Consider the following 24,636-nt stretch of genomic DNA (forward strand, 5'->3'; position numbering starts at 1 on the left):
AATAGATTCAATGAATTACATTTGATAGACCAAGTACCTGAAGAACTATGGATACTGGGCAGGAGGCAGAAATCAAACCCATCCCCAAGAAAAAAAGAAATGCAAAAAAGCAAAATGGCTCTCTGAGGAGGCCTTACAAATAGCTGTGAAAAGAAGAGAAGCAAAAGGAAAAATATACCCATTTGAATGCAAAGTTCCAAAGAATAGCAAGGAGAGATAAGAAAGTCTTCCTCAGTGAACAGTGCAAAGAAATAGATGAAAACAATAGAATAGGAAAGACTAGAGATCTCTTCATGAAAATTAGAGATATTAAGGGAACATTCCATGCAAAGATGGGCACAATAAAGGACAGAAATGGCATGGACCTAAAAGAAGCAGAAGATATTAAGAAGATGTGGCAAGAATACATAGACGAACTATAAAAAAAAAAAAGATTTTCTCAACCCAGATAATCATGATGGTATGATCACTCACCTAGAGCCAGACATCCTGGAATGAGAAGCCAAGTGGGCCTTAGGAAGCATCATTATGAACAAAGCTAGTGGAGGTGATGGAATTCCAGTTGAGCTATTTCAAATCCTAAAAGATGATGCTGTGAAAGTGCTGCACTCAATATGCCAGCAAATTTGGAAAACTCAGCAGTGACCACAGGACTGGAAAAGGTCAGTAGTCATTCCAATCCCAAAGAAAGGCAATGCCAAAGAATGTTCAAACTACCATACAATTGCACTCATCACATGCTAGCAAAGTAATGCTCTAAATTCTCCAACAGTACGTAAACTGTGAACTTCCAAATGTTCGATCTGGATTTAGAAAAGGCAGAGGAATCACAGATCAAATTGCCAACATCTGTTGGATCATCAAAAAGGCAAGAGAGTTCAAGGAAAACATCTATTTCTGTTTTATTGACTATGCCAAAGCCTTTGACCGCGTGGATCACAACAAAATCTGAAAAATTCTTAAAAAGATAGGAATACCAGACCACCTGACCTACCTCTTGAGAAATCTGTATGCAGGAACATACAGGAAACAACCGTTAAAACTGGACATGGAACAACAGACTGGTTCCAAATCGGGAAAAGAGTATGTCAAGGATGTTTATTGTCACCCTGCTTATTTAACTTTTATGCAGAGTACATCATGTGAAATGCCAGGCTGGATGAAGCACAAGGTGGAATCAAATTTCCCGGGCTCAGGCCATATTTGAAGCAAGGTGTCCGTGGAATTTTGACTTGTAGAAGCATATAATCTCCCTTTTCCCCAGTGAGTAAGTATATTGGTTTTCCATGGTTGCTTTAATAAATTGTCAGGAACTTAGTGGCTTAAAACCCTCAGATTTATTCTCACTGTTCTAGAGATAAGAAGTCTGAAACCAAGTTCCCTGGACTAAAGCCAGAGTGTTGGCAAGGCTGGTTCCTTCAGGGAGCTCTAAGGAAGTACTGCTTTCCTGCTTTGGTCTTGTGATGAGAGGCTGCCTGCATCTCCTGGCTCACTGCCCCTTCCTTCATGCTGAAAGCCAACAGTGCAGCATCTTCTCTCCTCTCTGACTTCTGCTTCTATCCTTGTATCTCTTTGACTCTGACCCTCTTCCTTCCCTCTTATAAGGACCTTGTGGTTTTATTAGGCTATGCAAATAATCCAAAATAATCTTTTCATCCTTAAATTATTCAAGTCTACAAAGTCCCTTTTGCCATGTAAAATAATGTGTACATATTTTGTGGGAATTGTATGTGTGCTCAGCTTTTCAAGATCTGGACCCAGCCACCCTTCTCTTTCAAAATACTTCCTCCATCTTCACTTAATCCAAAAGAAACAGTGAATCTCTTCCCTTCTGCTAATATGTCACTTTCTCAGACCTTTCAAAGAGGACCCCCCTAGTTCTTCATCCTTTTTCAACTAAAGTTCTTTATATACTTATGTCATGGCCATAATTTGTATATGTCCTACCACTGTAGCTAGTGTGTATTAAGTACTCACTAAATATTTACTTAAAAAGTAGATGAATGAATGAATAAGTATATTTAATATCTGAGTAGTTTCTAGAGGAATCCTCTATAGTAATTGTTTTCCCATCATTTTAGACTACAAAAAAGTCCAATAACTTAAATAAGCCTCAGAATTATTTTCATAATCAGGAGGGGGAAAAATAGTGACTTTGTTACATACTTACATTTTATTTTCTAGAGTACAGAAATAAGTCTAAGTTCATCTTTCCTGGAACTTGAACAAGTTGGCTTAGATTACAGATTGTCACCACATCTCATTATAAGTAAAGAAAAGTTGTATCCTGGCTTCCCAGGAGAGTCCCAATTTATGCTTGTTATTCTGTATTAGATTTAAAAGAACCTTCCTTCCCTTTCAAAAATATTCTGAGTTGGGTGATAAATTATAATGTCACCCTAATTATAAGGAAACTTTACTTTTATGGTTACAGGGATATTAAATGGTTGTATAGTAAGGGTGTTCAAAGGTAGTTAACCTTGTCTACAGACTATCTCAAGAGCATACTAGCATAATTTACATCATATGCAATATACACCTTATCTTTCAAAAATGTTTATGGGGTGTCTCCTGAAACTTCTGTTTTATACCCTTCTACATAATGGTCTGCTTATTTCCTGCCCCATGTGCATTCTCTTTCCTCTTATTCCTGCAGCTCAGGCCATGACCACATTCTATATACAAAGGTTCTGTAAGATTTAAGAAGCACAAGTTAAAAATTTAGAACAACTCTTTACTGTTTAAGTGATAAAAATTTAAATCATTGACTATGGTGAGCTGAAAAATGTGACACTCTCCCCTCTTCTAAGGCAAATCATCTCCTAATTCGCAGAAGCTCTTTGGTTCAGCAGTAAAGAAACTGCCTGCCATGCAGGAGACATAGGTTTGATATCTGGGTTGGGAAGATCACCTGGAGGAGGAAATGGCAACCCATTCCAGTATTCTAGCCTAGAAAATTCCATGGACAGAGGAGCATGGTGGGCTACAGTCCATGGGGTCACAAAAAGTCAGACAGGATTCAGCAACTGAGCAGGCATGCTCCTAAACATAAGCTTAGTCAGTTCAGTGGCTAAGTTGTGTCCGACTCTTTGCAACCCCATGGACTGCAGAACACCAAGCTTCCCTGTCCATCACCAACTCCCAGAGCTTGCTCAAACTCATGTACATCAAATCGGTGATGCCATCCAACCATCTCATCCTCTGCTATTCCCTTCTCCTCCCACCTTCAATCTTTCCCAGCATCAGGGTCTTTTCCAGTGAGACAGTTCTTCCCATCAGGTGGCCAAAGGATTGGAGTTTCAGCTTCAACATCAGTCCTTCCAATGAATATTCAGGACTGATTTCCTTTAGGATTGACTAGATCTCCTTGCAGTCCAAGGGATTCTCAAGAGTCTTCCCCAACACCACAGTTCAAAAACATCAATTCTTCTGCGCTCAGCTTCCTTTATAATCCAACTCTCACATTCATACATGACCACTGGAAAAACCATAGCCTTGATTAGATGGACATTTTTTGACAAAGTAAAATCTCTGCTTTTTATGCTGTGAATATTTCATGCAAAGATGGACACAATAAAGAATAGAAACTGTATGGACCTAGCATAAGCAGAAGATATTAAGAAGAGGTGGCAAGAATACACAGAAGAACTATACAAAAAAGATCTTAATGACGTAATGGTATGATCACTCACCTAGAGCCAGATATCCTGGAGTGCAAACTCAAGTAGGCCTTAGGAAGCATCACTATGTACAAAGCTAGTAGGGTGATGGAATTCAAGCTGAGCTATTTCAAATCCTAAAATATGATGCTGTGAAAGTGCCGCAGTCAACATGCCAGCAAATTTGGAAAACTGAGCAGTGGCCACAGGATAGGAAAAGGTCAGTTTTCATTCCAATTCCAAAGAAAGGCAATGCCAAAGAATGTTCAAACTACTGCACAATTACACTCATTTCACATGCTAGGTGGAGAAGGCAATGGCAACCCACTCCAGTACTCTTGCCTGGAAAAATCCCATGGATGGAGGAGCCTGGTAGGCTGCAGTCCATGGCATCGCACAGAGTCAGATATGACTGAAGCGACTTAATAGCAGCAGCACATGCTAGCAAAGTAATGCTTAAAATTCTTCTGGCTAGGCTTCAACATTATGTGAACTGAAATTTCCAGATGTTCAAGGTGGATTTAGAAAAGGCAGAGGAACCAGAGATCAAATTGTCATCATCTGTTGGATCATATAAAAATCAAGAGAATTCCAGAAAAGCATCTACTTCTGCTTCATGGACTATGCTAAAGCCTTTCACTGTATGGATCACAACAAACTGTGTAAAATTCTGAAACAAATGGGAATACCAGACCACCTTACCTGCCTCCTGAGAAATCTGTATGCAGGTCAAGAAACAACAGTTAGAACCAGGCATGGAACAATGGACCGGTTTCAAATTGGGAAAGGAGTATGTCAAGGCTTTTACCCTGTTAATTTAACTTTTATGCAGAGTACATCATGCAAAATGCAGGACTGGATGAAGCACCAGCTGGAAACATGATTGCTAGGAGAAATATCAATAACCTGAGTTATGCAGATGACTCCACCATTATGGCAAAATTCGAAGAGGAACTGAAGAGCCTCTTGATGAAAGTGAAAGAGGAGAGTGAAAAAGCTGGCTTAAAACTCAGCATTCAGAAAACTAAGATCATGACATCTGGTTCCATCACTTCATGGAAAATAGATGGGGAAACAATGGTAACAGTGAGAAACTATTTTCTTGTGCTCCAAAATCACTGCAGATGGTGACTGCAGCTATGAAATTAAAAGATGCTTTCTCCTTGGAAGAAAAGCTATGACAAACCTAGAAAGCATATTAAAAAGCAGAGGCATTACTTTGTCGACAAAGGTCCATCCAGTCAAAGTTATGTTTTTCCAGAAGTCATGTATGGATGTGAGAGTTGGATGATAAAGAAAGTTGAGCACCAAAGAATTGATGTTTTTGAACTGTGGTGTTGGAGAAGACTCTTGAGAGTTCCTTGGACTGCAAGGAGATGAAACCAGTCAATCCTAAAGGAAATCAATTGTGAATATTCATTGGAAGGACTGATGCTGAAGCTGAAGCTCCAATCCTTTGGCCACCTGATATGAAGAACTGAATCATTGGAAAAAATCCTGATGCTAGGAAAGATTGAAGGCAGGAGGAGAAGGGAATGACAGAGGATGAGATGGTTGGATGGCATCACCAACTCAATGGCCATGAGTTTGAGTAAGCACCAGGAGTTGATGATGGACAGGGAAGCCTGGCGTGCTGTGGTCCACGGGGTCTCAAAGAGTCAGACATATATGAGCAACTGGACTGAACTGAGCTTATCTTTTGAGCAGCTGTTTGCAAAAACATAGGGTGAGAAAATAATTAGAACTGATTTTAATGTTCATGATTTGGGGCTATTGGATGTATCAGGATGGGAATTGAAATAGAAATTCTAGGTCATGGTTTGTACGAAAGAAAGATAATGTCCCCAGCTTGGAGTATATTGAGTTTGAAATTCCTGTAGAACCCGCTGATAGATGGACATGCTCAGAAGTTTTAGTTAGGGCTGGAGAGTGTAGAGAGATGAACAAAATAAGGTAAATGCAGCCAAGGAAATGAAGACAATGTGTAATAGTTAGATTTCTACTTATCCTCCAAGGCCCAGCTCAAACCTAAATCTGAGCACAGTTTATGGAACCATATGAACATTCAATGAGAGCAGCAACTTGACTCACTGACTAAAAGAATTAATTTCTGCGAGAAACTTTTCCAACAGTTTCATCCCACAGTGAGTGACCTTTCCCACATCTCAGTGCCTGTAACATGCGCCGCCTGGGCCACTCATTAAGCACCATATGTATCTCCTTCTATTGGATCTCACTCTCTGCTTATGCTCTGTCTTACCAGCTGGCTAGGCAGCTACTTAAAGACAGAGCCACCATGTAAGCATCTTTGTATTCCCCACAGCTTCTAGCTAATCCTCTTGCCTGACATCAGTGCTAAAGAAAACTCTTCAGAACAAAACAGCGCAGCCAGAATCTTGCTGTAAAGTCCCCACATACATTTATAATCTGCAAAAGGGAAGCAACAGTAGTAAAAGCAATTGTAGTTGAACACACAAAATGAGTTAATTGCTAGGCTAATTTCTTTATCCATTAACTCAGGCAATTCCTGGGACAACCAAGACAGGCTGCTATTATTTTCCTCTTTGAACAGATGAGGAAACTAAAACCCAGAGACTTTAAAAATAACCCTAAAGATACAAATCTAGACAGTGATGAGTCTGACCCCCAAATCCATTTAAGACTCATAAACCTATGCTTTCTTAAGTGGGACCACCTGTTTTCTCTTTGGCTACTTCATCCCTTTCAAAACACCCAATGTTCCTCATCATTTTTCTGGAGTCGGGAATCTGGAAGTACAGGGGACCACAGGCATACGAAGGGCCATCTTCACTGCATTCCATGCAGGATAGGGGCCTTCAGGTCACAGCAAGCCTCAAGCCTGGGTACATATCAAAAGAGAGGGTAACACAGATTGCAAGAAAGTCTTGATCTTGCTCCAAGAACGTGGTTACCAGGGCCCCTCACAGAGAAAAGCTGCTGCTGCCACTCTTCCAAGAGTGAAAAGACCAGGCCTGATGAAAGCAGACCTACACTTCCTGCCAAGAGAAACAGCAGGAGCTGGCCTAACCCTTGCCCAGAGCAGACCGTGTCAGTAATAGTGGCCATACTTTAAACCTCCTTAACCCTTCTATCCCTAAAAGGAGGTTTTACATCTTAGGCTGCTGTGTCTTCTCCCACCCTCCCCTCACCCCTCAAGTTAGGTTGTTTGTATTTTAACAGCCTCCCAAAGAAATCTACATATCTTGAGTCTGTTTTCTAAGTCATAATGAGCCCAAATACTGTTTTGTATTTTTTAATACTTTGGGAAAAATTAATATGCATAACTGCTAACAGTAATCAGTTATAGTATTTATTAGAATAGTGTGTTTAGATCAGTTTTAGGCAATTTTTCTATTTTTAACTTTATAACCCCACTATAAAAAGTAGGTTTTATATCCCCTATTATCTGATTACAAAAATGATGTTCATAGAACAGAATCCTGGATAATATTCTAGAGTTTCTAGTGTCATGTCTGGACTTGAATTCAAGTTCAGTTTATCCATATTATTCCATTATACCACAGATGCTGTTAAAGAACAATGGTTAGTATGGTAGAACTTTAAAGCTTATAAACCTATTCCATATGCATTATCTAATTTTATCCCTATAGGAATTCGAGAAAGTAGGAATGGCAGGCAGTGTTCTCTTTTACAATTGAAGAAACTGAGGCTCAAAGCAGTTAAACTATTTGTCTGAGGAAATGTGGAAAGTTAGTGGCTGAGTCAAGAGTCAGGAGTTTCTTGTGGAATGTTCTGGAATGCCTCCTTCCACTGCATCAAGATAGGCCATCAATAACCAAAGGCCCATTTAATAAGTGCTTCTGTTCTCTCAGTGACAGGGAGATGCTTTAATCTAGTTTTATTATATGAACATATTGACAATCCAAAAGGCAAATTGGAGGCACTTAGAAGCCACGACGTTAACACAGGAGAAAAGGGCAGCAGTGGGCAGCCCCGGGTACCCTGAAATCCAGGTCCTAAAGACCAGCATGTAGGTAGCCAGCCCCTGGCTTCAGGGTCCCTGAGGTGTAAACTTGGAAGTTCAATGTGAAAGTGGTTTATGACACAAGTTTTAGCATCAGAGAAACCTAGGTTGGGTTCTAGGTCTGGTTTGGTCCACTGTGGACCTGATGGCCCTTGGCATCAGATTTCTGGTCTGTAAAGAAGGATACCCATAGTGCTCAGTTCATGGGGCAGCGGTGCTGGCTAATGGAAATAATACCGATAAGGCATTTAGCTCAGTGCCCAGCATAAACAAAGAAGGTGATTAGAGGTATTGACAGACTTGGGGCTAGGAGAGAAAGCTTGGGGCTAGACAGGGGGTGCTGAATGTTTGCTTTTTGTTCTGCTTTTCGCTCAAAATTGATTCTCAGTGGGTATTATCAAATTTATCTAATTTTCCTTACCCTTTCATTGACACAGCCTCTGACAATTGACAAGGTACTTGTCACAGGAATTAGCTCATTGAATCCTCATAGCCAGTCTTAGAGAGATGCTGTGAAGGAAGGAGAGATCTGAGAGAGGGGGAGGGGCTTGCCCATGGTTACACTTTGAATATCTGGCAGGACAGAGGCCAGAAATCACCTCTTTCATCTTGTTAGTCCATTCTGGTAGCTTGTCCTTGGCTCCTATGACAAGCAAAGATAAGCCACAAATAAGAGTGTCTGAAAGACATCAAAGGATACCCACCCATCTCCCAATCATGACTAAGACTTTCCTATGAAAATTTTGGCACTGGGGAGCTCCCTGATATGTGCATCTTACCTTTATCAGTTTCTCTTTGAGGCAAGAAGTTGCCATCTTCCTTTCTATAACACCTTTATCTTATAGTCCAATGCCTGACGCATAGTAAAACTGTCCATAAATATTTGTTAAGTGATTTGGTTAAATTAGAATATTTTATTCATTGGAGTTACTTTTAATTTACTCCAGAATTATGTTTCTATATTCTTCGTTATGAAGTTTCCATTTATTTGTTACCCATTACTCATAGTTTGCTGAGTATTCCTCATGCAGTATGTGATCAAAAACTTGAAAAAAATTCAGTGTTGGAGATATCACATCTTCTGTCATTGTTCAAATGACTAAACTGAGGCATAGAGAAGTTAAATAACTTGCCCAGATGTATATACCTGGTAAAATGATGGAGTCAGGCTTTGGTTCCAGGAAGTCTCATGTCAGAGCTCATATTCTTACCACCACTTTATATTAGTTCTCAGTATTTGGTTGATTCTGTCATCTAATCACACAGAGAAGGTCCACAATAAGGAAGTTTTGTTCTTGATAATAATGATGGCTACTAATAATGTTGACTTGTGAGATGCTCAGAAGGAAAGCTGTTCTCCCCTCAAGGTCCAGGAAAGTGAATTGTTTCTAAATGTATAATTCCTGCCACAGTTTAGATTCTACAAACTTTCAATGAAAGAGAAGAAAAATTACAGACTTATGACAGAAGTCAGATTTCTGCTACTGGTTTGTTGTGTTTAAATTGCATCTTTTGGTCTGTGAGATCTGAAAACCCTTTTCTGTCAGTATAAGCATGCATACCTTTCAAACATGCAAATACTTCAGGGATCTCATTAGAATTTTATTAATTTTATCTTCCATAGTAGTTCACTTCTAATTATAATTGGCCAGTTGGTAAATGTCCCTAAAGTTTGCCTTGTATATATATTTCTTATCTGTACTAGAAAGATCATTTGTCTTTTATTCTCATAAAAACAGGTGATATGGCCCAACAAAGAGAAAGAGAAAGAAATAGGAGAATCTATTCTACATAGCGTGAAATAGATTTTAAAATGCATAGCATCTGTTTCTTCTCTAAATGTTTCAAATAGAGCTTCCAATTATTTTGGGGTCCATGTGTGGATCAGACTTTTAGCTTTGTTTTGTTTATGCTTTATTTGCTTGTTTTTAATTACATAGAAGTTCCTCTTTCATCTTGGCATATTTGAAATTTAAAATGCTGTTTAAAAAAAGAGGCATTGAATTTCCAATAATTTTATTGAAGGGTTAAAGATCTTTTCTCCTAATAATTAATTGGGCTTTGATATGAACCGAGAGACAGGTCATTGCACATCAGCTTTCATAATAGATATGACTTGAAAACAATTAAGCAACTTCCCATAGGTCACCTAACAAAGTCTAGCTAGATGTAAAGTAGTAACCATACCCTTGACTCCACCAAGGAAGGTCCATCTCTTACACTAACTTACAGAATAAAAACAAGTCTGGGACAATGAAGTTATATCTTATAATTCTCAAACTCCATGGTCTTTTCCAGAGTTATCCAACATTTATGATTTCAGACTCACTGGGACAGACTTTAGATTATAGAAGAACAGACTCTATGAGTTAGCTATCACAAAGTTTGGGGTGGGACCTGAAAGGCTATAGGTGCAAGAGAAACCCAGGTGAATCTGATGATTAACTAGGCTTGGGCATCATTCATTACAGCTACGTGCAAATCATTCCAGGCTAACTCAGCTCTTAACTGACTAAACAGCATGGACCAGGGGAGAGGGTATCAGACAGCTCAGTTTTACTTTCGCTTTAGATGCTACCTGGTGAGCTCTGGACAATTCAAGCCCCCCACACACACCCTTTTCCTTCACTGTATCAAGATAAGTGTTGCATGACCTTTCTAGCTGTAATATCCGGTGATAGGAGAAAGCAGTTTAGAATGAAAATATGTAATTATCTTGGCCAATTCTGTGCTCCCTTTTCTGTTTCCATTTTCTTTACCATCCAGAAAGCAAAGCTCATAGTCACCCTCAAATATCTTCTGCCTTTGAGGTAGGCCTGTGCCAAGGAAGCCTGCAAATAAAGTGATCTAAATGCCAGTTCTTATAGACTTCTCTCTACATTCATGTCACAGACAATAAGCTCGTTTTGAGAGAGTGGAAGAAATATCCTGGGTTTGTAGGAAGAAAAGAGAGAGATGAATATTTGAGGAGCTGAGAGGGTCTGTTATGGAATTTTGAGATAACCTTTACCCTTTGAAACAACTCTGCTGAAAAATATGAGATTTTGAGAAGGTCCCTTTGGTGTATTTTTGGTCTGTAATTTTGTGCGGGTTTTTTGTTTGTTATTGTAAGAGAACTGAAGCTGTGTACTAAGGAGCAGAAGCAATCTGTGTGTGTGTGTGTGTGTGTGTGTGTGTGTGTGTGTGTGTGTGTGTGTGTGTGTGTGTGTGTGTGTGTGTGTGTGTGTGTGTGTGTGTGTGTGTGTGTGTGTGTGTGTGTGTGTGTGTGTGTGTGTGTGTGTGTGTGTGTGTGTGTGTGTGTGTGTGTGTTGGGAACAAAATGGGAATTAAGAAAAAGAAGAAAGAAAACGAAAGTAAGTGAGTTTCCGAGCAGATCTTCAATAAGAATTAAATAAGGGTGTTGGAGATAGGACCAAGGGGTGTTATTTCCTTAAATATATGTTTCTCCAAATCAGTTTCATGGACTAGTAGCATAAATCTCTGCAGACACTGCTAAAAACGCTTATCTGTATTTTGACACACAAATTTGGATAATAAATAAAGGAAGCCCCATGGTTCACATTAAAATAGTAATGATACTGGTAAGTTCCACAGTTACGGTAAATACTTGCTAAATTTAATTATCAAAATACATCTTCTGCCCCTCCACCCTGAAAAAAAAACTCAACAGTTATCAAGGACCTACCTAACTAGTGTTCGGTAGAAACCAGGCTGTCAGTTAGAATTGGTTGAGCTGTATAGTGCGCAAATGAAAAATGTTCCTGGTTTCCACTAACCTAGTAGTCATTGGAAAAAATGTATCTTCTAAATCATGTTTGGTTTTGGCCAATAGCAAAGAGGAATGCTGTTAACTGAGGAAGAATTTTTTTTTTTTTTAACCTGAAGTCACAGTAATTTACTCTATAGTAGTTGAGGGAAATACTTTAAAGCAACTAGAATGTGTACCCTTAACAGGCAGCAGGGTGGGGGCAGAGTGATGCCTTTCCTAGAGATATTGAGGTGCTAAACTGAATTGTATTCTTCAGGTGTTTTTAAAAGGCATATAATTGATCCAAGCAGTCTATCCTAAAGGAGATTAGCCCTGAGTGTTCATTGGAAGGACTGATGTTGAAGCTGAAATTCCAATACTTTGGCCACCTGATGCGAAGAACTGACTCATTTGAAAGGGCCCTGATGCTGGGAAAGATTGAGGGCAGGAAGAGAAGGGGACCAAAGAGAATGAGATAGTTGGATGGTGTCACCAACTCAATGGACATGAGTTTGGGTAAACTCTGGGAGTTGATGATGGATAGGGAGGCCTGGTGTGCTACAGTCCACGGGGTCGCAAAGAGTCAGATACGACTGAGTGACTGAACTGAACTGATAATTGTTTCAGTAAATAGTAGACAATTGCTCATGGATGTCCCATATCTTCAGCTGAAATTTGCAATTTAGAAGGTCAGCAGGTGGTTACCATTTGTGATTTAGGGCATTTCAAACATCGGGCTTTCTGTTGTTGCAGAAGAGTGAGAGTCACAGGATAAATTAGCCTTAAGAATCCAATTGCCTGTTGGATTTCCATCTTTTGATTACTCAAACAATGAAATGAGTTGCTAGATTATAATGCTGACTCTTCCACTCATATGATGTTGGATATGTAAACCAGTTCCTACATGTACATAATGGATGTTCTCATGTCTGCTCTGTGAAGGTCAAAAATACTAAATAACATGCATATTTGAAAAAACTTTGTAGATCAAAACACTAGCGATTTCTAGTCAGGCAACTCCTATTTAGTAGAGTATTATCTCTGAGCTGGAGCTGGAACCCATTCCATAGCTCTGGTTTGCCAGCTGATTCCTGTTAAATCTGGTAGGGAATAGTAATAAGGGACTGGAAAGCTGACGTAAAAAGGGTTTTCTCTGTTTTGCCTCTTATTATCGTTTTGCTTCTTCTCTTTTTCAACTTGCTATCCTGTTAGCAACACCCCAGCAATTTCTTCACTCTGGTGGTGACAGGTTAAAGTGTCAGTAGTTGATCTCACAGAGCTTTCCCATGGGTTGTATAACTAGTATTTCTGGATCCCTCAGACTCTAGCACTCTCCTGCTAGTACCTCTTCAGAGTTCTAGATCCTGGACAAGTGGGGCACTTCAGCTTTGAGAAACCAACACTTCCAAGGAGTAACCTCTTCTCACAGGTCTGAATTTCTTTTCTGCAGGACTAAATTTCCAAATTTAAATAATTCCAATCTCTTCCCATTGTTCCTCAGCCTTTGGGTCGGTAGCTGGTTTTGATAGCTGTTTTGTGTGTATGTATGTGTTTTGATTGAAGTATAGTTGCTTTATAATGGTTTGTTAGTTTCTGTTGTGCAGCAAAGTGAATCAGTTATGCATACACATATGTCCCTTCTTTTTTGGATTTCCTTCTCATTTAGGTCACTAAAGAGCACTGGAAAGAGTTCCCTGTGCTATAGAGGATGTTCTCATTAGTTCTCTGTTCTATGCATAGTAGTGTGTATATATCAATCCACCTCTCTCAATCCATCCCACCTCTTGGTATCCATGCATTTGTCTTCTATGTCTGTATCTCTGTTTATTCTTTGAAAATGAATTCATCTATGTAGCTTTTTCTAGATTCCACTCATATGCATTAATATGCAATATTTATCTTGTCATGTCCTATCTTTTCAATTCATCAGTAACTAAATAGTAACACTCTGCCTAAAAGAGCATGAAGTTTTTTTCTTGGACCTTACTGATAAAGTGAACTTATAAACCAGGATCGTTTCCTTTCTCCCTACCCGCAACATACTCATGTTTGCTTTCTACATTTAGGCACATAGGCATAGTCTTAACTGCTACAGAAAAGTCTGGTCTCTTGGTTCATCATTATAAAGATCTTATTCATAAACATTTTATTCTCTTGGTCTATCCTAATGCTCACACTTTTGCTGGAGATATAAATCAAATATTTTACTTTGCTTTTAAAACTACAGGATACCTCATTTTATTGCCCTATGAAGATAGGGTGTAAGTTACAAATTGAAGGTTTGTGGCAACCCTGTATGGAGCAATTCTATTGGTGTAATTTTTCCAACAGCATTTGCTTGCTTGGTGTCTCTGTCACATTTTTTGTGAGAATTGTCAATTCTCACAGTATTTCAAAAATTATATTTGTTTGGTGATGAGATGTTTGTTACTATTTAAGCATTTTTAAAACAAGGCGGTGCTTTCTAAAATAAGATATATATATTGTTTTAGACATAATGCTACTGTACACTTAAACTGCAATATAATGTAAACTCTTAAGTACTGGGAAACCAAAAATTTATGTTATTCACTTTATGGCAGAATCTGATTTATTGCAGTTGTCTGGAACCAAACGTTTGATATCTTCAGGGTATGCCTGTTCTTGAATTTAAGTGTAACAGCTATATAAGATGAAAACCATATCTTGGCTTCAAAGTTGAGAAGTAATCAGAAGTAGTAGCAGTTATGAAAACTTGAAAGTGTACTCTAAACGGTGTCAGATCCAGAAATGGTAAAAATTAAAACCAGATTGGTAAAATATCACTTGTTGTCTACTCATAGAACAGTTTGAACTGGACGTCTTCACATTCCAAACTGATATGAAGCTCAGAGGCATAATGTTACAGGATGTATTATAAAGTGAAAATGAAAGATTCCTTTAACCTTTGCAATGACTGGAAATTATAGTTGGGGTTTCTAGATAGCAGAGGAAAAAAATGATTTATCTTTTGCTATTTTAGAAAGATGAATTAAATATATTTTTTGATTATCAGAGGCATTTGCAAGAAATAACCTAAGTTACACTTATGTTCATGAAATAAGATAAAACTAGATTTGCTTACATGGCTTAAGTAGTTTCACTGCTCAGAATTTGTTTAGTCTCATTTTGTACTGTATTTTAACAGGGGTAGAGTTACCAGCAGCAAGTTTATGTGCCAAATGCATAGTGAGGCCAAAAATGTGGAAACATTGGCTTTGGAGTTCTTTCTGGTTATAGGCAATATTATTTTACAAAAGATGTAGCGCACAGGCAGTAAAGCACAAAAGGTAAAGTAAAAATGAACAGATCTAATAATGGAGTCAGATTTGTTCTTCCCTACACAATACTGATTCCCTGGTAGCTCAGCTGGTAAAGAATCTACCTGCAATGCAGGAGACCCAGGTTCAATTCCTGGGTTGGGAAGACCCGCTGGAGAAGGGAAAGGCTACCCACTCCAGTATTCTTGGGATTCCCTGGTGGCTTATCTGGTAAAGAATCTTCCTGATATTTAGGAGACCTGGGCTCGATCCCTGGGTTGGGAAGCTCCCTTGGAGAAGGGAGGCTACCCAAACCAGTATTCTTGCCTGGAGAATTCCATGGATGGTATAGGCCATGGGGTTGCAAATAGTTGGACACAACTGAGTGACTTTCACTTCCTTTCATTTTCGTACAATAGTTGGCCTCTTATTATCTATAGCTGATTGCTAATATGGGAAAATGTAGGCTCAATATTTGTATTTTTAATAAACATTCAAAAATTTTTATTTGAATCTCCTAACCTGATGCAAAGAGCTGACTCATTTGAAAAGACCCTGATGCTGGGAAAGATTGAGGGCAGGAGGAGAAGGGGACAGTAGAGGATGAGACTGTTGGATAGCATCATTGACTCGATGGACATGGGTTTGGGTGGACTCCGGGAGTTGGTGATGGATAGGGAGGCCTGGCGTGCTGTGGTTCATGGGGTCTCAAAGAGTCAGACATGACTGATCAACTGAACTGAACTGAATCTTTAAATATTGGCCACTTTTTAAAAAATTAAATACTAAGAAGGCTACCTTTGTGAACCTTTCCTCAGAACCAGATTTGGTCCCCTGAGCATCAGTTGCTAACTTTTATTTTAAACAATCTCAAACCTTGACCATCAGTCTGGTTTGAATGCATATGATATGATATTCATATTAGTAGCAGAAGAGGAAGAAAAAGACTCTCTAATCAAGAGGAGAGACTCAGTTATGATTAGAAGTAATTGATCACTAATCATGATTTCAAAATGTTTTATTGCTGAGTAAGTACTCTCTATTTCTGTAACAACTTGGAAAACTATAACATTGCAAGAGTCCCTGTTGAGAAATTTTAGGAATTTAGAATTAGAAGGATATTCTTAATTATATTTAAGTAATTAAAATAGTTTTAACACTTCCCTCTTAAGATAGACTTTGAAATACTAAAATCTAGTTTTAGACAAGTATATGGTATTAAAAAAAAATATTTGTAACAATTCACTGCTATTCTCTAGGGTATGCTTGATAAGGTTGGGTTTAAGTTGTTGGAAGGAAACCCAGAATGGCCTTTAGAGAAGCATGCCTTGAATTCTCCAGATGAATGAACTTGGTCAGAAAGGATTAAGATATATTCTTGCATATGGTGGCAGATGGTGACTTTAGTATTTATATTGAGGAGATTCCTATTTGACATGTAAAGAAACTTTTAATTGTTACATCAAATTCCTAATGTTACCTGCTTGGGGGAACCACCAAACACATGCTATTCATTTACTTTCTTTGCATTTGCACAATTGCTTCCATATGTGGGCCTGGATAGCTTCCCCTCTATCCATATTATTAGTTCCTATTTTTAGAGGACAGCTTCTAACCTCCTAAGAGGCCTTTTCAGACTTTGTTAATAAAAATCCGTTATTTATCTTTCTATCACAGCATTCTGTTTATAATTTCATGGCTCCATATTTGTTCTTAAAATATTTCAAGCAAGACTTTCTCTGTTGTTTGTTTAGTAGCTAAGTTGTGTCCGACTCTTTGCAACTCCATGGACTGTAGCCAGCCAGCCTCCTCTGTCCATGGGATTTTTCAGGCAAGAATACTGGAGTGCATTGCCATTTCTTTCTCCAGGGGATCTTCTAGACCCAGGTCTCCTGCATGGTTGGCAGATTCTTCACTGACTGAGCTATGAGGGAAGCTCAACTCATGACTCGGGATTACAAAACTAAAAACTGATATCTACCTCCTGAGCTACACATTGGTAATACTTACCCTACTATGGTGCTTATTTGCCACACAGGCATGTTCAGAAAACATCAACTGCAATTGTTTCTATTTTACACAAGCCTTCACTTCTTCAGTGGTTTCTATGTCAACAAATGGCATTATCATCTAACCTGATAAAATCCATGAATCCAGACATTCTTCTGATGGAAAAAATTTTCATGTATTGAGGTGTGGGGAGTTCATTCTGGTTTATGCTGGATTTGGCTTGAACTTAACTAAAATGACATGTCTTATGGCCCATCAAACAGACATTGTACATCTGCTTTAACCACTAAAAAGATGCATTTATAATTCAAAATGTAGTAACTGTGGTTTAGGCATTGAGAATGGAGCTGGATACATTGTGAATGTGCTTTCAGGTCCATTGTTGCATTTCTAAGAATTTCAGTTTTCTTTTTGCTCTCAAACTTGAGGACATGACCAACCATTCCCAAAACAGTATCTTGCTAGCAGCTGCCGGCCATAACTTTATGGTCTCAAGTTAACTTTATGCAACAATTTCAGACCCTCTCCAGTCCTTGCTTAGCAAACACCCTTAGTTCTTGCCAGCTCCAACTATAATTGTTAAATAACTCCTGTAACTAACTGTACCCGTGTGGTTTATAAACCTCTCTCTTTTCATAGTCCAGTAGAACAGAATTCAAGTGCCTCTTGAATGTGTGTTTCCCAGGCTGTAGTCTCATTTTGTTTCAAATAAAACTTTTATATTCTTATTGTCTATGGATTATTTTAATCTATGCCTCCTTCTTTTTATCCAAAGGTAATAAGTCGCAACATTGGGAATTTCTCAGATGAAATCCAAAAGACTGAACAAAGTGACAGGCCATGGCAGATAAGTAGATGGCAGGGTTCATCAAAGGAATTTATTTGGCTTGCCCTGGGTGGCCACAAAATTAATGGATCTCTTCAATAGCCCACCAGAATCTTAAAAGCTTATACAGAATCTTTAACTTGGTTCAAACACATATTTAGTCTAGGTGATCTTGTCAATACCTTATTCTCTCAAGGCTATGTCCTTGAACTAGCTTCTAGAATGGGAGTGGTGTAGGCAGCATGTATATTGCAAGGACAGAGAGGTGGGGATGAGCCTCTAGTTGCCTGAGTCCCGTTTAGGTCAACTTTAAGGCACAACATGTACATGAACTCCTCCCTTGGTCTCCAATTCTGCTGCCTCCTCTTAGTATCTTAAATAGGAGGGAAAACTGTCACCAAGACTTAGAGATATGTTAACCACATGCAAAATGGAGCCTTGTTTGGTTCCTGGTTTGAAGAAACAACTGTTTAAAAAAGACAATATTGGAGACTCTGAACAATGACTGGATGTTAAGTGATACTAGGAAATTGTCAGTATTTTTCAGTTGTGATAATGGTTATGTTTGAAAAAATTCTTTTAGAAAATACTTAAATATTTATAGATGAAAAGATAAGTATGGTTTGCTTTAAGAATCTCATGGGATGAGAAGGAGCTGGGAATATAGACAACAAAATATTGAGAAACACTTCTTAGTATTTAAGAATATGTCATTATTTCTAAACATGACCTACTTGACATTCCCAGTGGTAATCACCTTAGTTCTTCCCATTCCCACTGTGGAATACACCAATTACCTCTTACCTATGTTCCTACAATAGTTTTGAATTGGTCTTATGAAATTTATCTTCAAAATAATTATAAATGTTTAATTCTAAACATTAAACTTTTTTTTTTCTGAAAACATGTTTTATCCATTCCCCTGCTTAAAATCTTCTGTGTCAAATAGTTTGAACTTTGTGTCAGTCTTCAAAGGTATTTATTATCTGGCTTCTCTGACTCTGTTTCTTTACTACCCATGTACACTTCACTTCTGTAAACAGAATTTTCATTTCATTGAACTTTGACATAATCATCTGTCTCCTGTCATATCAACTCATTTGGGAAGCCATTCCTGATCTCTAGCCATTTTCCAGCATGTATTTAGTATTTTCATGCTTTTCAGCTATTTGCTTCTTTGTTATTCTAGTTAGACTCAAGGATGTTAAAGAGGTTATAAGCCATTTGCCAGTTTCTATAAGTTGGCAGTATTTGCATGAATCTGTGAGAGGAATCTGAGTCTTCACCTGGCTCAGTGGGGGAGAGGTGTGGGGGTGGGATATGCTATGAATGATTGAATGTCTACAAAGGAAAAGAGTGGAAGGGAGTGACTGAATGTTTGCTGTTGTGATCCCTGATCTGTTTGAAAATAGTTGGTGTGTTAGACCCACGATGTCTGATATTAACCTTAAAAGGTACATAAAGAACAATGAAGTTACTCATTTAATCTTTATATAAAGACACAGAGTACAGGGCAGTAACCACATAAACCTGTGTCTATTTAACTTTGGAATTCTTGCCTCTTTTAAGAGAATAAAGCAAATATTCAATGGCCAGTGTTCTTGAAGGTATTTCCCCAAAGTTTAGAGTATCTAGTCTGAAATTTATAAAAGTAGGATGTAAAAGAAGACTGTTTTGCATTCAAACTAGAAGCTATTTTGAAATGTGACATAAAACATTAAATAACTGAAGAGAAATTAAGTGCTGGACTATGGTCTATGTTCATAATTGTTTTGGGAAAGCCAGTTAGAAATGGATAAGAATTTGGAAATTGATGTTGAACTGAAACAGACTGCCAAATAGTTCTCTAGCGAAAATGGGTTTATTTGAAATCAGCAGAGAATTGCAACCAGAGGTTTGTAATTATGGCTAATCAGTCAGGGCAAGGGAAGGAGAACCCATTTCCAGAAAGGAAAAGAAAGCTGGGAGGGCTCCAGTAACAGTGCCCATGACTTTCCATTGTCTGAGTCCTTGCCAAGAAAGAAGAGTCTTTCTTCTGGTTTAGACTCTGCTACATTCACAGGGTATGTGTATTCTCCCTTCTGGTCTCTCGTCTCTATTGAGGCTTCTGTTTATTAATTTGTATGTCTCTTATTTTTACCCACTTGTATGTCGGCCATGATTTAGCCCTGCTTTGCTGCCAAAAGTGAAGTGATTCGCACCTTACATCTCTTTTTGGGGCTTATTGTTTTTTGGATATCTCTCTATCATGTTGCCTTGTAAATTCAGTTCTCTTGGGCTCCAATATGTATGATTTTATTGACTGTTGAGTTTGTTTTTGTTGTTAGACTGCATCACGGACTCAGTGGACATGAATTTGAGCAAACTCCAGGAGACAGTGGCAGATAGAGGAGCCTAGTGTGCTGTGATACACGGGGTCACAGAGTTATACACAAGTTAACTATCTGAACGATAACAACAAACATTTCTCTGGAGCATTCATTCTATAGCCTACGCGAAAGCAGAGCAGCTCTGGCTTTCCCATTTTGCTGCAGCTGTGACTAGCAGACCTGAGATCCTGGTGACACAGATGGAGAGACTGAGTATTCTCTCATTGGAGAGTTGAGTCCCTACAAAGGCTTTTTCTTAGATTCATGTATACTAATCTTGCTATTTCTAGTAACAGGTGCCTCTAAAGAAAAAAACAGAGATGATAGTTCCATCTTTACACTTGCTCTAAAAGTCAGGTTATGTGTAGGGGAATTCCGTGAAATCTTAAGTCTGCTAATATGGACACAAATCCTGATTTTATTTTTCTACTTATCTTTGTGAATTTGGAAAAACTAATTATTTAGTCTGAACATTATTTATGACATTCATATAGAGGGAGGGACAGTTCTAACCAACTTTGTGGTGTGTATTAGATGTGTCCAGCACAAAATAGGTACTCAGAAAATATTAATGGTAGTGGTGATGAGGATGGTGGTCATGATGCCAGTGATGGTGGTGGTGATGTTGCTGACAAGTAACTGAAGAAGATAGCTCTAAGCCCTCCATTTGTCTGTTCGTACTATGCACAGATCTGTGGATCAACATCTCCATTCCTCTTTAGTCTTCTTGTCTCTGAACCCCTCTTTCAAGTAATGCTGCTCTTTTATAGTTATTGTTGTGTACCCATGCTGAAGCTATATCATGTTCTAGCTTAAAAATATTTAATTCCTTAAAATACAGAAATCATCTATTAGGAAGCCTGGCACATAGTAAATACTATTAATATATATGTATTAGCAGCTGTTAATATTACTATTTAAATTGTATAATTAAGCATCTATTTCATACAACTATTATACTTTAAGTTTGGCCTCATTTGTTCCCTATAAGTCATCTGCATAATATCTCTAGATTTCTCAATTGTTTCTCCTGTGGCCAGGTTTCTATAACTTTCACTAGCATTTTATATGTAAACTCTTAGAATGTTAGGCCTAGAATTGACCCTGTTGCTATTATTCTAAACAAAATACATATCATGTATCTTTTACTTCCCTGAAACAAAGTAATGTCTTAAACTCATGTAATTTAGCGTGACTCCGTAACTGGAATGCTAACCCCTATGTTATGCTGCCTACTCCATGTAAGCTTGTCTCTCAGTATTCTAATATGGTTCACAGTCTTAGTGTCATTTATCAGAATAGGAAAGTAGAGCTATCTCCAAGTTTTTCAAGGGCTTATAAATTGTTAAATATTTTGGTTCTTTTTTTCCCTGTCCCATGGAGGTCTCAACACACATTGACCATGATGACAACTTTCCCCCTTAACTATGGTTTGAGTCTTCTCACACCATCTGGCTTCTGCTTCTATAGGCCAACCTAATTTTATACAGAATGATGTTCTTTCCTGATAGGGTTGTCATTGAAAAAGGAGGCTGCGTGTGGCGTTTATGGTTTTGAGTAAAATTTACATATTTGAACAGATTCTGTACTGAGCACTTTACATAGAAAATTGAATTTAATCTTCACAAAAGCTTATGCCATGGACAGGAAAACCAGATTTAACTGAGAGGTAGTAGTCAAACTGCCCAGGGCCTCCAGTCAAGCTAGTTGGTGGTAAAGTGAGAATTCTGATGTAGGAAACCTGATTCTGAATACTGCCCTGTTCTAAAGGTTTTACTAAAGGATTCACTAACACATGTAACTATATTCAAGTTAGCATATAATTATAAAGTTGTATCGTTGTATCTTGTCCTCTATGTGTGCTGAGTCACTCAGTCGTGTCTGACTCTTTGTGACCCCATGAACTGTAGCCAGCCAGGCTTCTCTGTCTATGGGATATTCAGGTAAGAATACTGAAGTGGGTTGCCACTTCCTTCTCCAGGGGATCTTCCCAACCTAGGGATTAAACATGCATCTTCTACACTGTTGGGCAGATTCTTTACCTCTGAGCCACCTGGGACACAAGTTTACTTCTCTAGTGTTCATCTAAGCACTCTGAGACCTGGAATAGGTCATATGCTTTCTGCATATTTCCCCAGGATCTAGCATCAATTCTATGTGCTTCTGAATTCCATCAGATTGGCAATATTGACCAGAAGGGAACACTTGAGGAACTAGATAGAATGTAGACTAACCACAGCATCCTATAGAAACACAAATAATAGAACTAAGAAGAGGAGTCAGAAAGGATTTTTTTTTTTTCCAGTGGGTTTTGTCATACATTGATATGAATCAGCCATGGATTTACATGTATTCCCAATCCCGATCCCCCCTCCCACCTCCCTCTCCACCCGATTCCTCTGGGTCTTCCCAGTGCACCAGGCCGGAGCACATGTCTCATGCATCCCACCTGGGCTGGTGATCTGTTTCACCATAGATAGTATACATGCTGTTCTTTTGAAATATCCCACCCTCACATTCTCCCACAAAGTTCAAAAGTCTGTTCTGTATTTCTGTGTCTCTTTTTCTGTTTTGCATATAGGGTTATCATTATCACCTTTCTAAATTCCATATATATGTGTTAGTATGCTGTAATGTTCTTTATCTTTCTGGCTTACTTCACTCTGTATAATGGGCTCCAGTTTCATCCATCTCATTAGGACTGGTTCAAATGAATTCTTTTTAATGGCTGAGTAATATTCAATGGTGTATATGTACCACAGCTTCCTTATCCATTCATCTGCTGATGGGCATCTAGGTTGCTTCCATGTCCTGGCTATTATAAACAGTGCTGCGATGAACATTGGGGTGCACGTGTCTCTTTCAGATCTGGTTTCCTCAGTGTGTATGCCCAGAAGTGGGATTGCTGGGTCATATGGCAGTTCTATTTCCAGTTTTTTAAGAAATCTCCACACTGTTTTCCATAGCGGCTGTGCTAGTTTGCATTCCCACCAACAGTGTAAGAGGGTTCCCTTTTCTCCACACCCTCTCCAGCATTTATTGCTTGTAGACTTTTGGATAGCAGCCATCCTGACTGGCGTGTAATGGTACCTCATTGTGGTTTTGATTTGCATTTCTCTGATAATGAGTGATGTTGAGCATCTTTTCATGTGTTTGTTAGCCATCTGTATGTCTTCTTTGGAGAAATGTCTGTTTAGTTCTTTGGCCCATTTTTTGATTGGGTCATTTATTTTTCTGGAATTGAGCTTCAGGAGTTGCTTGTATATTTTTGAGATTAATCCTTTGTCTGTTTCTTCATTTGCTATTATTTTCTCCCAATCTGAGGGCTGTCTTTTCACCTTACTTATAGTTTCCTTTGTAGTGCAAAAGCTTTTAAGTTTCATTAGGTCCCATTTGTTTAGTTTTGCTTTTATTTCCAATATTCTGGGAGGTGGGTCATAGAGGATCTTGCTGTGATTTATGTCGGAGAGTGTTTTGCCTATGTTCTCCTCTAGGAGTTTTATAGTTTCTGGTCTTACATTTAGATCTTTAATCCATTTTGAGTTTATTTTTGTGTATGGTGTTAGAAAGTGTTCTAGTTTCATTCTTTTACAAGTGGTTGACCAGTTTTCCCAGCACCACTTGTTAAAGAGGTTGTCTTTTTTCCATTGTATATCCTTGCCTCCTTTGTCAAAGATAAGGTGTCCATAGGTTCGTGGATTTATCTCTGGGCTTTCTATTCTGTTCCATTGATCTATATTTCTGTCTTTGTGCCAGTACCATACTGTCTTGATGACTGTGGCTTTGTAGTAGAGTCTGAAGTCAGGCAGGTTGAATCCTCCAGTTCCATTCTTCTTTCTCAAGATTATTTTGGCTATTCGAGGTTTTTTGTATTTCCATACAAATTGTGAAATTCTTTGGTCTAGTTCTGTGAAAAATACCGTTGGTAGCTTGATAGGGATTGCATTGAATCTATAGACTGCTTTGGGTAGAATAGCCATTTTGACAATATTGATTCTTCCAATCCATGAACACGGTATGTTTCTCCATCTGTTTGTGTCCTCTTTGATTTCTTTCATCAGTGTTTTATAGTTTTCTATGTATAGGTCCTTTGTTTCTTTAGGTAGATATACTCCTAAGTATTTTATTCTTTTTGTTGCAATGGTGAATGGTATTGTTTCCTTAATTTCTCTTTCTGTTTTTTCATTGTTAGTATATAGGAAAGCAAGGAATTTCTGTGTGTTAATTTTATATCCTGCAACTTTACTATATTCATTGATTAGCTCTAGTAATTTTCTGGTAGAGTCTTTAGGGTTTTCTATATAGAGGATCATGTCATCTGCAAACAGTGAGAGTTTTACTTCTTCTTTTCCTATCTGGATTCCTTTTACTTCTTTTTCTGCTCTGATTGCTGTGGCCAGAACTTCCAACACTATGTTGAATAGTAGTGGTGAGTGTGGGCACCCTTGTCTTTTTCCTGATTTCAGGGGAAATGCTTTCAATTTTTCACCATTGAGGGTGATGCTTGCTGTGGGTTTGTCATATATAGCTTTTATTATGTTGAGGTATGTTCCTTCTATTCCTGCTTTTTGGAGAGTTTTAATCATAAATGAGTGTTGAATTTTGTCAAAGGCTTTCTCTGCATCTATTGAGATAATCATATGGTTTTTATCTTTCAATTTGTTAATGTGGTGTATTACATTGATTGATTTGCGGATATTAAAGAATCCTTGCATTCCTGGGATAAAGCCCACTTGGTCA

Source organism: Cervus elaphus, chromosome 15 (genome assembly GCF_910594005.1).
Source record: "Cervus elaphus chromosome 15, mCerEla1.1, whole genome shotgun sequence".
NCBI lineage: Eukaryota > Metazoa > Chordata > Mammalia > Artiodactyla > Cervidae > Cervus > Cervus elaphus.